This window comes from Catharus ustulatus, chromosome 5, assembly GCF_009819885.2.
Source record: "Catharus ustulatus isolate bCatUst1 chromosome 5, bCatUst1.pri.v2, whole genome shotgun sequence".
Classification (NCBI taxonomy): domain Eukaryota; kingdom Metazoa; phylum Chordata; class Aves; order Passeriformes; family Turdidae; genus Catharus; species Catharus ustulatus.
The window spans coordinates 42483929-42496411 of record NC_046225.1 but is presented as its reverse complement, the minus strand read 5'-3'; positions in this window follow the sequence as shown (position 1 = coordinate 42496411).

Genomic DNA, 12483 nt, shown 5'->3' with positions numbered 1-12483 from the left:
ACTTGTCACCAGGAAATTTTGAAAAATAGCTTCATGTCGAACAGTGTTAACACTCGTGGAAAACTGGTAGGCTTTTCTTCCAACACATGAACATTGTTACCGGGGAGTCTGCTCAGCTCCCTTTTCCTGTGTGGAAGCCTACAAAGCTTCGTGGAAAACTGTGGGAACATTAGGGGTTGGCTACTGCCCTCTAGTGATCGTCACCAGCGCCTGAGGTTTCTAACTCGCCTTTTATTTTCTAATCAAATTGCTAAAAATAAACTTTGTATGTGATCAGATGCACGAAATTCAGTATTATGAAACAGTGCCTGATTCATCAGATCTCAGTATTTACAGCAGATGATGAAATGCTCCTAGCATGGACACCAGCTGATACAGCTCTAAAAATACAGTTAATGCAATCCAAGCATGCTATTAGGCATTTATATAATGACCTAAGTTAATATTTCCCAATTCTTAAGAAACTAATATACCTTGGTTTGAATAAGCTTTTTGATAGAATTTTTGCCTAAATAAAAACATTGCTGCATTTTAAATACAGCCTTTCAATAATAAGCAAGTCATCCTTCTTTCAAAAAACCCTCAACATAACAAAACAATGACTATGGGAAGCTTTATAGAATACAAATTATTAAGAAACAGAATATTTGGTTCAAGTCATGATTTAGCTGAATTTGTGAATAGCACTAGACATCTATCTCACTTTTCCTTTTTTCCCCTCTGTGCTAAAATTATGAAATATCTGCTAGTTAAGAAGAAGTAGGATGTGTGTTTCTTGCTCTAGTTATTGATGCAAAGTGCTCAGCTTCACGATTAAGTTCTCATCAAATGTTACCTGACGAAAGGGCTGTTTGAGGAGAATTCTGCTGCTGGCATTAGAGGGCAGCCTTGAGGGTTTATTAGATTTTTTTTTTTTCCATATCAGTCTGGGTAGGATCTAATTTAAAGCAGCTTGAGGCTATTTTTGCTCTAGACACAGTACAGTCATTTTAAACCCCCTGTCTCATTAAGTCCAGCGTCCAGCTGTGTTGCTCACTGACGAACATCAACAACCGCGGGTTAGGGACAGCTGGATTGTCCTGCAGGTACAACAGCTGCAATTATGAGATCCTCAGAGTAACAAGTGTGTTGATCTAATTGGCCTGTATATGAAACACACCAGGCAAGGGAGTCACCTTTACTTTCATCCTGCAAGAGTAATTGAGTGGTTCACAGCTCTGACTTGTTTTTCAGCAATACAACTTAGTGAAATGAATGTGCTTAAGTTCTCTCCAGAGTCACATAGACTGCTCCAGGCTTTAAGTCTTTACAGGTATGTACACTGCAGCTTATTTGTTCTGCTGTGCCTTTTGTGGTCTTGCTTCTCGGCCCATGAACACTGCTTACCATCATCTGTAGCTACCATGTCTTCTCATTTCATCATTTAGCCTTCAAACTTATGTAGGGCAAAGGTTATGAAAGTTCTTGGCATCTGCTATATCATGTAGGAGGAAAGCAGCATCAGCAAAGAGTCTCTTGTGTAATCTACTGATATTTTTGGAGATATGTTTGGGTAATAAAATGTTCATTTTGTCTGCTGATCAGACTGCCTTCTGTACAGTAAAAATTGTGTGTTGTAGAGAAATGTCTTTAAGGCAGCTTTATAGATAAAACCTTAAGGTATGAGAATAATTTACAAAGCCCAGATTTATATTACTTCTGGAGCAAATAGAAAGCAAGTTATCTTTAATTAAAATTGGATTGTCAGAGGATAATGATTCATCCATCAACTGAGGGCAGGGAAAGGTTAAAAAATGTGTGGAAAAAATTATGAGATAGAGGAGAACGTGTTTCAGATTCTGAATCACTTCTGCATAAACCATGTTGATAGCTACTCTGTTTCTTGATGATTGTTCCAAATTCAGCAATCACTTGTCTTGAAATGATCATGAATGGTCCTAAAAATAGCTTGACACTGGAGATGCCAATTTTTCCAGTTATTACCCTAAAATGTCAGCAGAATTATTGGCTGTGAGAAACAATGTTCTATCTTCATCTCTATGGGAAGATGATGTTTGTCTGCTGCAATACAGTACTTTCCAAAGCAGCATCCTCTCAATTCCTATAGTTTTCGATGTGTCCTAGATATCTTTGAGGATAGCTCCATTTATGGCTGACAACTGCAGAGGTAGGGAAGTCTCATGTCCCCATAGCTGATAGTTCGGCCATTCAAAAAGGTGAACAGGGATCTCACCAGGTGCTTTGATAACAGATTTTTCCATGTAGTGAGGTAAACCAGAAACTTTTTAGGGTAGCTTCAGGTTCTCTAAAAACTGGCTAAACTGAGTCAGGCTGATTTTCTCCCCTTGGTCTCCTGAAAACCTCTTTCACTTGCTGCTGCATACATCTGTGCAAAACAAACCCGCCAGGAGTTTTTCTCACTCTTATCAGAGTCGTACTGATTCCAGTAAAAGCCAGGAATCTGGAAAGGCTTGATTTCCACTAAAATCAGCCCACAGCAATGCCTTTTGATACTAGATACAGAGGAATCTCTTAAGTATCATTAGGAGCAGCATTTGAAATGTGAAAATCCTGATCATCTTGTATGATTGCTCCACATGCATCAGTCAGTCCGCAGTAAGTGTGCTGTGAAAACAACCATAGGAGGATGGTCCCAAATATTTGAAAACCTAATAAACAGCAGCTCACTTAAGCAATAGGCTCTGCCTATTGTTGTTTCTGTGGAGGCATTTGTGGAGATGTTTGGCATACAAGTCAAACTTACATGACTAACATGCTAGAGCATAGAAGCATAGAATATCCTGAGTTGGAAGGGACCACAAAGTTTATCAAGACACTGAGAATGCTGGTCAAAACACTTCTTAAAGTCTGGTCCTGTGACCATGCCCCTGGGGAGCCTGCTCCAGTGCCCAACTACCCTTTGGGTAAAGAACATTTTCCTGATATCCAACCTAAACCTCTCCTGACACACCTTCAGGCCATTCCGTCAGGCCCTGTCTCTGGTCACCACAGAGAAGACATCAGTGCTTGCCCTTCCTCTTCCCCTCATAAGGAAGTTGAGACCACAGTGAGGTCTCCCTCGGTCTCCTCTTGTCCAGGGTGAACAGACCAAGTGACCTCAGCCACTCCTCATATGGCTTCTGCTCAAAGCCCTTCACCATCTTCCTTGCCCTCTCTTGGACGCTCTCTAACAGCTTTATATCATTCTTACACTGCGGTGCCCAAAACTGCCCCCAGCACTCGAGGTGAGGCCACCCCAGCTCAGAGCAGAGCAGGACAATCCCTTCCCTTGCCTGGCTGGCCATGCTGTGCCTGATCCCTCAGGACACAGATGTCCTTCCTGGCTGCCAAGGCACTGCGGACTCATGTTCAACTTGCCACTGACCAGGACCCCCAGGTGCCTTTCCACAGCACTGCTTTCCAGCACTCTCATTCCCCAGTCTGTATGTTCAGGGCTTCCCTGTCCCAGATGCAGACTCATCCCAAGGAACAGCATCTTAGTAGCTTTCTCTAGTGTTATAACTGGTCTCCTCGTTTTGGAGATGGTCATCTACAGAGCCTGTCTTTCTTCAGGCTGTCCTCAGATGGTCTTCCCTCTGCCCTGCTCCTGGTTGCCAGCATGCACCTCCTGGGAAGAGAGAACCCTATACATATTAGCAAGTGATAAAAATTGACTTTAATCCTGCACCTGATTTGTCACAAGTTATTCTATCTGTCTGGTTTGATAACTGGCAATCCTGTGTGAAAAAACACATGTGGGGACAGAGTCCTGTCACAGCAGATCTGACTTACGAGGCTGGGCTGGGTTGCACAAGGGAGGCCCAGGGAAGCTGCCAGCAGCCTACCCCACTGTTCTGCTCAGCTAACTGAATAACAAGGGAGGAGGATGATGAAAGATAAAAATTAAAGCTGGAGGAGTAACTGGTGTTTAAATATTGAAAGTTTTTCTCTGGTGTCTGCTGCTCAGGCCTGCATAAAGCTGTTTGTATGCAAATGGTGAACTCGCCCATGCTAACTGCTGCTCAGGTTCTCTTAGCACAAAGCCCCAGCCTGAGGAAACTACCAAAACACTGCAGATCAGCAGGAAGGAAATACAGCATTTTATTAATGAGGCATCCAGGAGAATTTTGACAGCCATTTTATATTGATGGAGTAAATCATATTTAGCACCACTGACAGGTACATAGGATACTCAGTGGCACTTGGGTAAGAGGTAGACTGGGAGGAGTGATCATCAAGTTTCTCATAAAGATTATTTTCCCAGAATTTTTCTGTCATCTTCCATTGCTTTTTTGTTCTCTCTTTTGTGCATTGGAATCCCTTCCTCCACTGTTCGTCCGCTTGCGCACAGCCAGGATATACACAGTCACTCTTCTGCAAATTGCTATTTCCTCTTGCTAGTGCTTTTGTGGAGGTGGAAGCTGCAGCTTTCTCCGTTTGTGTTTGACCTGTGATCAAAAACTTACAGGAAACATGTATTTGCTTGACAATTTGGGATGAAGACTGTCCAAAGATAATCTCATAGAAACAGGTTATTAATTCAGCACCTATGCAGGTTGTTTTTACTGAGAGTATATTTTGCTGTACGTGTCTGTGATTTTTCAGATATGTGTGAAATCATAAGATTTATTTCACCTCTGCTATATTGCTTCTGATCTCTGTGAATTTACATTAGTGTTAAATTTGAGCAAACCTTTCCAGGCAGCTGTCAATGTGCTCTAGTCTTTAACCTCACTGTTAAAAAAACTCTAAAATAGGTTTTGGAGATCTGTTTGGTTAAGAGAGAGAGAGATTTCTTCTTTATTCATAAATACTGAATACATAAAAGAGCACTTGAGCTGCAAAAATGTCTTGTAGTGCTGATGTTCAAGCACAAGCAATTACCAGATGGGTGTCAGAAGAAAGATCTGTAAGGAAATGAAAAACACCAAAATGTATCCCATGCATCAGGACATGGTGCAGAGAGCCCACAACTAACAATAGCAAAACCTATGGGAGTCCAGGAGAAAAAAAGAAGGAAAAATCAGTTTTCATTCAGAGTTTTTATACAGACTCTCTTTACTGGAAGCTGGGACACACCTTCTTTTTCATTTAAAGCACTTTTTAATGTTCTACTGTTGTGTTATCAAAGTGATAAATTGTGGCCTCAGGCAAAACAGTTAAAGGGAGAAGGAGGAACACATTAAAAGAAAATTTAGGAAGAAAACCAAACTAATTTTCTTGATTTGATCTATTATACTAAGGCGTAATCTTTCAAAGTTGCATTAGCAGTAATCTTTAAAAGTCCTGGGCAGAAAGCTCAGGGGACCACTGTAGGGAATTTTCCAACGTGGGTAAAAGGGAGAAGTAAATTGCTTAATAAGCTATTCTCCATTTGTAATCCTTATTACATTTCACCTTTATCACTGAGCATTAACAGCAGTGGCTGTGATAGCAGAAGTCGTACATTTTTTCAGATCAGACAGTTTTCCCTCTTTTTCTGAAAACTTAATTTTACAGTACTATTTTGGGATTTTGGGGACCTTTATTTAGCACTGCAAATTTTAGTTTCCAGAAGCAGATTTTGTAATAAACTTGCTGAATGCAAATTACTGATATTCAGGATCAATGAGACGCGTTTTCAAGAAGTTTAAGATTTTTAGAAATTTAAAGGGCCAGATAAGCTCAGGTACTTTAAGTATTTTGCTAAGTAAGATTGTATTTAAGACTGCTTCTTTTCCAGTGGAATTTGTACTCTTCAATCAGTGTGAAAGGTTTGTCAAAGAAGGGCTTAACCTGATAAGCAAACAGTCAAATACCTAAATGAGCTTTTGCTAAGGGGGTGTTGTTTTCCTGTAGTTCTCAGAAAACAACATGCATGAAAGGTGATGCTATTTGACCTCTACACATCCTGTGAAGGTTGGTAAACTACCCAGGGCATCTCCCACAGACTGAGGAAAGCTCTTCCAAAGGATTTGTTACAGCAATACTAGGTTTAGATTGAACAGTAGATTTGATATTTTCTACTATTTCTAATTCTACTGCTATTTCTAATTCTACTAATTCTAATTTATATTTCTACTATTTCAAATTCTACTACTATTCTTACTACCTAATTTTTATTGTCTTTTTGGTAGAAAGTAGTGTTTTCTCTATCTGACCTTTCTGGCATTTGTGAGCTGCGTTTAGAAATGAGCCTTGAGCCTCACCCCGGGTATCCCACAGGAGAAATGAAGGCTGACCCTTCAGTTAATCACAAGGATGTCCTGTGCAATACTTGAGATAACATACATCCCTCAAACAGCACCCAGAGTTGATGTACTGTAGCCTGGTGGTTACTCTTGCCAGGCACAAAGGAGACGGTGGTTACCTTTCTTCTGCCACCAATGCACACATGCCTGCTTTCCCTTGGGAGGCTTTTCCCCCGTTTTTATTTTGTTTTCTCTGTTGGGTGTGTCTGCTACAGCATCATCAATGTTATTTTCCAGAAGAAACGTTTAATTGAGGTTTTGTAAGTTCTGCACAGTTGTCATCTTTTTCCAATGCAAGGAATTATCTTCCTGATGCCTTCAAATGAAACCTGTGGGCTCTTCTTTATATCCATAATAAGGTCACAAAAATACTGGTCTGGCTATCCCATGTTAGGACATTTGGCTGTTTTCTTCAGGATTTGGTCCACGATACTGCTGCAGTTCACAGTCCATGAGAGACCAAACAGTGTATATTTGACTTGGACATGTCAGCTCAGTTCTGGATTTGCCCTTCACTAGTCTTTCATTCTGCATGTTATACAATTTTGGGGTCTAAATCACAAATCATCCATTTGGGGATTTAAAAAGCCAATGTTTTTCAGAGGAGCAGGGGAAGAGGGAGATCCTTTCAGCAACAGCCTGGCATGATAAGAGCAGAGCAATGCTGACATACATATCCTCTGGACGTATTTAAAGTCCATATACATGCGATCCTGTGCAGCCTGCTCTGAGTGAACCCGCATTGGCAAAGGTGTTGGACTAAATGTTCTTCAGAGATCCCTCCTAACCGCAACCATTGTGTGATTCTATGATGAAGTATAGAAAAAACTTTGGCACTGGATATCTTTCCAGAGTATTCTCTGATTTCATGTGGACTTTGACACTGCTGTCCTTTATGGATCTGATTCACATGTGCTTTCATCTGCTGCTTCAGATTCTCATCTGTGCTCACAGTATTAGAGTACTGCCATAGGTCAATGTGATAGCTGCACCTTTCTTTGGTCAGCAAAATCTCTTTGCTTTGTCCCAAGTTAATTCTGAATCTCCTTGTACTATTTTGTTAAACACTTCTTGTCCCAAATACGAATTTTGTCTCTTGTTAGAGGTTCACCATACTTCTTAGCCACAGATCTGCTTGCTGGTTCCCCTTTCTTTCTGTGTACTTTAAATTATACTGTTTACATGTCTTTATGAGGCACCTTTCTCTTAATTCTTTTTTAAAATGTTTCACAGCTGACTCAATTTTCTTTGATCAGCTGGAAGCTCCTACAAAGTAGTTTTGAGCTGCCTGTTACTAGAAATCAGGCTGATTTCTGATTGTTTTCCTTTTTGCTGAGACTCAGCAATTGAGTATAAAGCATAGGCTATTTTATCCAAGGTGATTCTCCTGGTTTCTTTTCCTGGGTTCAGTATACACTAAGAGTTGTGACACTGATGAAGATCTGTGTCTTTTGGTGTCTGAGCTCTACCTGTACAGCACTAGGACAAATTTCACAACAGTTTTATAAACGTCTGTTTCCCTGCAAGTGTGACTTGCTGTTACTCTCCCACTCTGCACGTGGACATGATGGGCAGCTCAGTGAGGACTGGAGAAAAGACAAGAGCTGTGTTGGCTTAAGAGGAATTGAGCTATGTATTTTGTTTGTTAACAAGGTGAGCGGACCAGTTCTACATTGATGGAACCAGTAGATGTTTTTAGTTGGACAGCATATTTTATTCAGGAGGACCCCAAGGAGCAAAGCTGGATTATTTTGACAAGCCAGCATTGAAAAATAATATTGATCCACCTACCAATCATAGCTCCTTATTCTGTTTCTCTTATGCTTCATATAGTTTTTTTTCCCTTTTGTGGGTGTGATAGGAAATAGTACTAACCTAAAATGTAGTGTAAGTGTAACATCTTAGGAACTACTTGAGGTGGATGCCACTGAATTTTCTGACAGGTGTTTCTTTGGCATTATGCCTTTCAGCTAGAGACTCCTTCATAAGAAAGGTGTGGTGAACCTCAGACCGGTTTGTTTACTTGATTTGAAAGTAGCTTTTATGCTAGGTGCTTAATCCTCTCCTGTTACTCAAGAAATTGTCACTGAGATCTGAGTTTCAGCTGAATCATTGCCATGATTGAGTCTGTCTGCACTTTGTATTTTAGATAAAACAGAAACATCTTAAGGTGAAATTCGTACTAATAAGTCTTTAACTGCAATAAAGTATTTTAAAAACAAATAGGTATTGATAAACTTAAATGTATGTAAGAAAATGGTTATTTTAAAATGTCATCATTATATGGTGCTGAAACAACTTCGGGGCACCTCTCCATACATACTCTCCTGCAAAAGTGTGAATCTCTGTTTTATATGGAATGGCAGCATTGTTTACAGAGTTTTTACAAATAATAGAAGATAATCTTTACAAGCAGTAAATATATATGATGTATTTCAAAAGGATAATTGAGTTAAGATTGTAAGAAGTAATACAACAAGCACGGCTTTCATGAGCAATGCATTGAGAGCTTTGTGACTTGGGAAAAAGGCTATGGGAAGGATTTGAGTGAGACCAAAGAGTCACTTTGGCTGCCAGACAGTTGTGCAGGTGCTCCTTCAGTCTTTGGCCAGGTTGTGCAAATCCAGTCAAATCTGGTTAGTCTTTAGATATACAGGTCCACCTATGAAATACAGCATATATAATCATGTTTATGTGGGCTCTGGGCCAGCAGTGCGAAGCATGGGTGATTTAGCATGTTGAAATGCATAGATGTGAATATTAATATAAAGATCATCAATGTTTTTGTTTGAGTTTATTTCATTAAAAACTATGCTCACTGTGCTTTGGGAGACTGAAGGGGTTTTGTTTGTTGTCTGTTTTTTTAAATGTAGAATCACTTGATGGGCACACTGTGCAGGTTGTACAATTCTTGTGAAAATGAGAGTCACCTTTTGTAACCTCCTCCCTTCTTTATTAGGTTATCTCTTGCCTCAGTGATCCTCTCCCTAATGAATTTTAATTCTCTGTACCAATGGGAGCAGTTCGATCCTATTTTGTCCCCTCAGGGCACCTCAGCTGAGTGAATGGTTAACTCTGATCTCAGATAACTAGTTGCATTCTTTCGGGAAGCCCAACTCAGTGACATTATTTTAACCTTTTACCTACTTAACTTCTCCCTAACAGCTACAGTTCCCTCTGCTCTACCTACCTTGAATGCCCACCAAAAGGCTCAGGTACTGACAGCAAATACATAACTCATGCAAAGGACATATGCTTGTAACTTGTAAAATACTCTCATTCTCCTCCATGTTATTGTCCAGTCTTTGCTGCTGAAGGAACTGCAGAGATGACCATTTTAAATAGTTTTGCAGGGAGAATTGTGAGTGTTTCTCCAACGTGCAGTGTCACAACAGGGTTGGCAAAGCCAGCCTGAAAGCAAGCATGGGCCCAAATTGCTACAGCAGGCTGATGAAATGCTGTGGAAAAAGCAGTGTTGCAAGTCAGGCAGAGGTGAGCAACAAGCACAGAGCCTGGGAGTATGGAGAGTCCAGACTCCAGGAAGCCCAATCTGCTGAAGCCTCAAAAGGTGCAGAGGTCATACAGTCAGCCTCCAATGTGGGAAGTTGCCTCTTGCCCAAGGGTCACCATGGTGCTGATGACCCTGAGAAAGGAGCCCAGCTCAGCCTAGCTGTGCAGATGTAATGTGATCAACAAGATCAGGATGTCTTTTGCTGTTTGGTGTTTTTAAAATACAGCCTGCATCCATGCCAAGGTTCATGGACCTGCCCTTGTTGGCTTACAGAAACTCCACAGGGGTTGATGGATGGTCATGGGAAGGGCACCTGGAATATCTTGGCTGCAGCACACATATATCATAGGGATTTGGCCATGGGGTTTGCAGGGACGTTCCCAAAGAAATCTGCCTGCACAGCTGTGTGCAGTAATAGTTCTTGAGCAAATAGCTCAAAGCTGTCCTTTGATAGAGCACCCTGCCACCAAGGTGTGTCTGGATGGGTGGAGGACCTAAAGAGGTACTGGGCCATTCAGCTGTCTGCAGTAGCGTTCTTGTGGCAATGACATTAGTAATGTTTGTGGAAAATAACACTAAAATCTGACCCTTTTTTTCAACACTGGAAACTAGGAGAAGATAATGTACTATCCAGACTAAGGCAATTGCTTGCAAACTCCAGTTTTACTAATAACAGTATTTGGGTTGGTAAGAATGGGAAAAAAGTGGAGACACAGAAGTAATTTTGGCTTCCTTTTTCCCCCCCCTCTTCTTTCTTTTTTTTTTTTTTTCCCCTGAAACATCCCACAAATCTCCACTGGTTCAGAAAAAAAAACCAAGCAAACATTTCTTTTTTATGTCTGTTGATTTTAAAATTAAATTTGGGTTGAAAAAACAATTTGAAATGACAGGCTGAACTTTTGTACCGAAAATGTCAAAAGTAAAAAATAAAATATAGTGGTCAGTAAATGGTGAGGTGGAAGCCTGAAACTGTTGCTATTGATATAAATTTATGACTAGTTTTGAGTTGCAGGGAAAAACACAGTGACCTACAGATCGTGGATTTGAAATGTCTGTGTACTGGGCCAGGGATTAAAACAATAATTGTTCAGACACAATTATTTTCAGCATGAAGGCTGTTGTCTTCAAGGAATACTGCCATTCTGCTTATTCTTCTTGAGACTTCTGTGCAGTGTTTTCCTTTCCCCCCATTTTGCCTGAGGACCAGTAAGACAGTTCAGTAAAACAGATACTTGAAAACAAAATAGGAGGGAAATATCTCCTTAAATAAAGTTGTCACACATGGAAATGTTCTGCCATAGGTGGCTGAATTGTTGTTATTAATTACTAGAGCATAGAAGATTGCTTTTGGACTGAGTGCTAATAGATTCTGAGCAAACAAACATTTGCACCGTGAGGAGTTCGGTCTGGGTCAAAGCCCATCCTAAAGAGCTTAGTCTGGGTCAAAGGCTAAAAGTATTTTGGCAGAATAGGAGGAAACTGAGAAGCTGCAGTACAGCCTGATAGACAATTATGCCAGCAGACCTCTTCCTGAAGACCTTCTTAGTGAAGTAGGGCTTTGAAAAAGTATTAAGATGGAAGGAAAGCATGGAAGCACTTCAAGAAGGCAGTGACTAAGGGTGGAAGTCAGTAGCTGGCAGAGTCTTTTAGCTTTGCCTTGGAGGGAAAAATGGCAGGTTAGGTCCGGGGAGAGGGGCGGGGATGGGCTACATTCACCTCTCAGATGGGGTCACCAGTGCACTGAGGAGTTAAAGAGCAGTGTAATAAGGAGAAAATGCTTTTAAGCATGTAGGGGAGTGGCTGGTCCCAAGCAGGTGTTGGAAGTAAGGCCAGGAAAATGATCCCCAGTAGATATGTGTGCCCCAGTAAAAGAGGAGCAGGTAGGGTTTGAGGCTCTTCTTTGAACTGCTTGTTTGCCCAAGGAAGAACTCTGGAGAAGACTCGCATTTGTAACTAATGGTTCACCTCTGGATTATTTTGAGGGAAGAACTGATGCTTGCTTGGAAAGGAAGCTGAGGTATTTTGTTCAGGAACTGAATGCTCTTTATACTCTCTTGCTTAAAAGAGGGAATGTTGAAGTTTTTTTGTTTATTTTGTTCTGTTGTAGTAGCAGTGGTATTTGTTGTCCTAGGCTGGAAGCAAGATCAGCTCCTGTGAGCATGAAAAAATTCTAATCTGATGGTATGGAAGGATAAAAGAAGTTGTGGGAAAATTAGTGTGGTCCATTGTCCCATAGATTAAATCAGCAACAACTTGTGCAAAGAGAGCTGGTGGAAGGATGTAATCTTAGAGGCAGGAGCCAAACTGTGATGAGGGGATGGTGTTTCTGGAAGACGACAGAACTCTTGTGATAAGCAAGACCATCCTTCCTACAGGATTTCTCTCAGAGATGAGCTGTAGTATCCATCCAGGTGACAGGCGTTGATGAACTAGTAGGAGAAGTTGTAACGAACAAAAATGGGAGCAAAACATAGAAGAGGATATGTAATGCTGAGAAATAGTACTGTGCTAATAGATAAGAGAAGGTGAAGCCAAGAAGGAAGTTCCAAAGTGTAACAATTCCTTGCAAACCACATCTCACAGGATATAGTGCCTTGGGGAAAAGCTTAGGGAGCTGGTGACCAAAGAACAACTATACATTAAATAAGGAATTGGAAGTTAAAACATCTTAATTCAAGACCCTTCTCAGGAATGGAAGTAAAAAGGGCTGTGAATTGCATGAAGTTGTGATGATGATGAAGC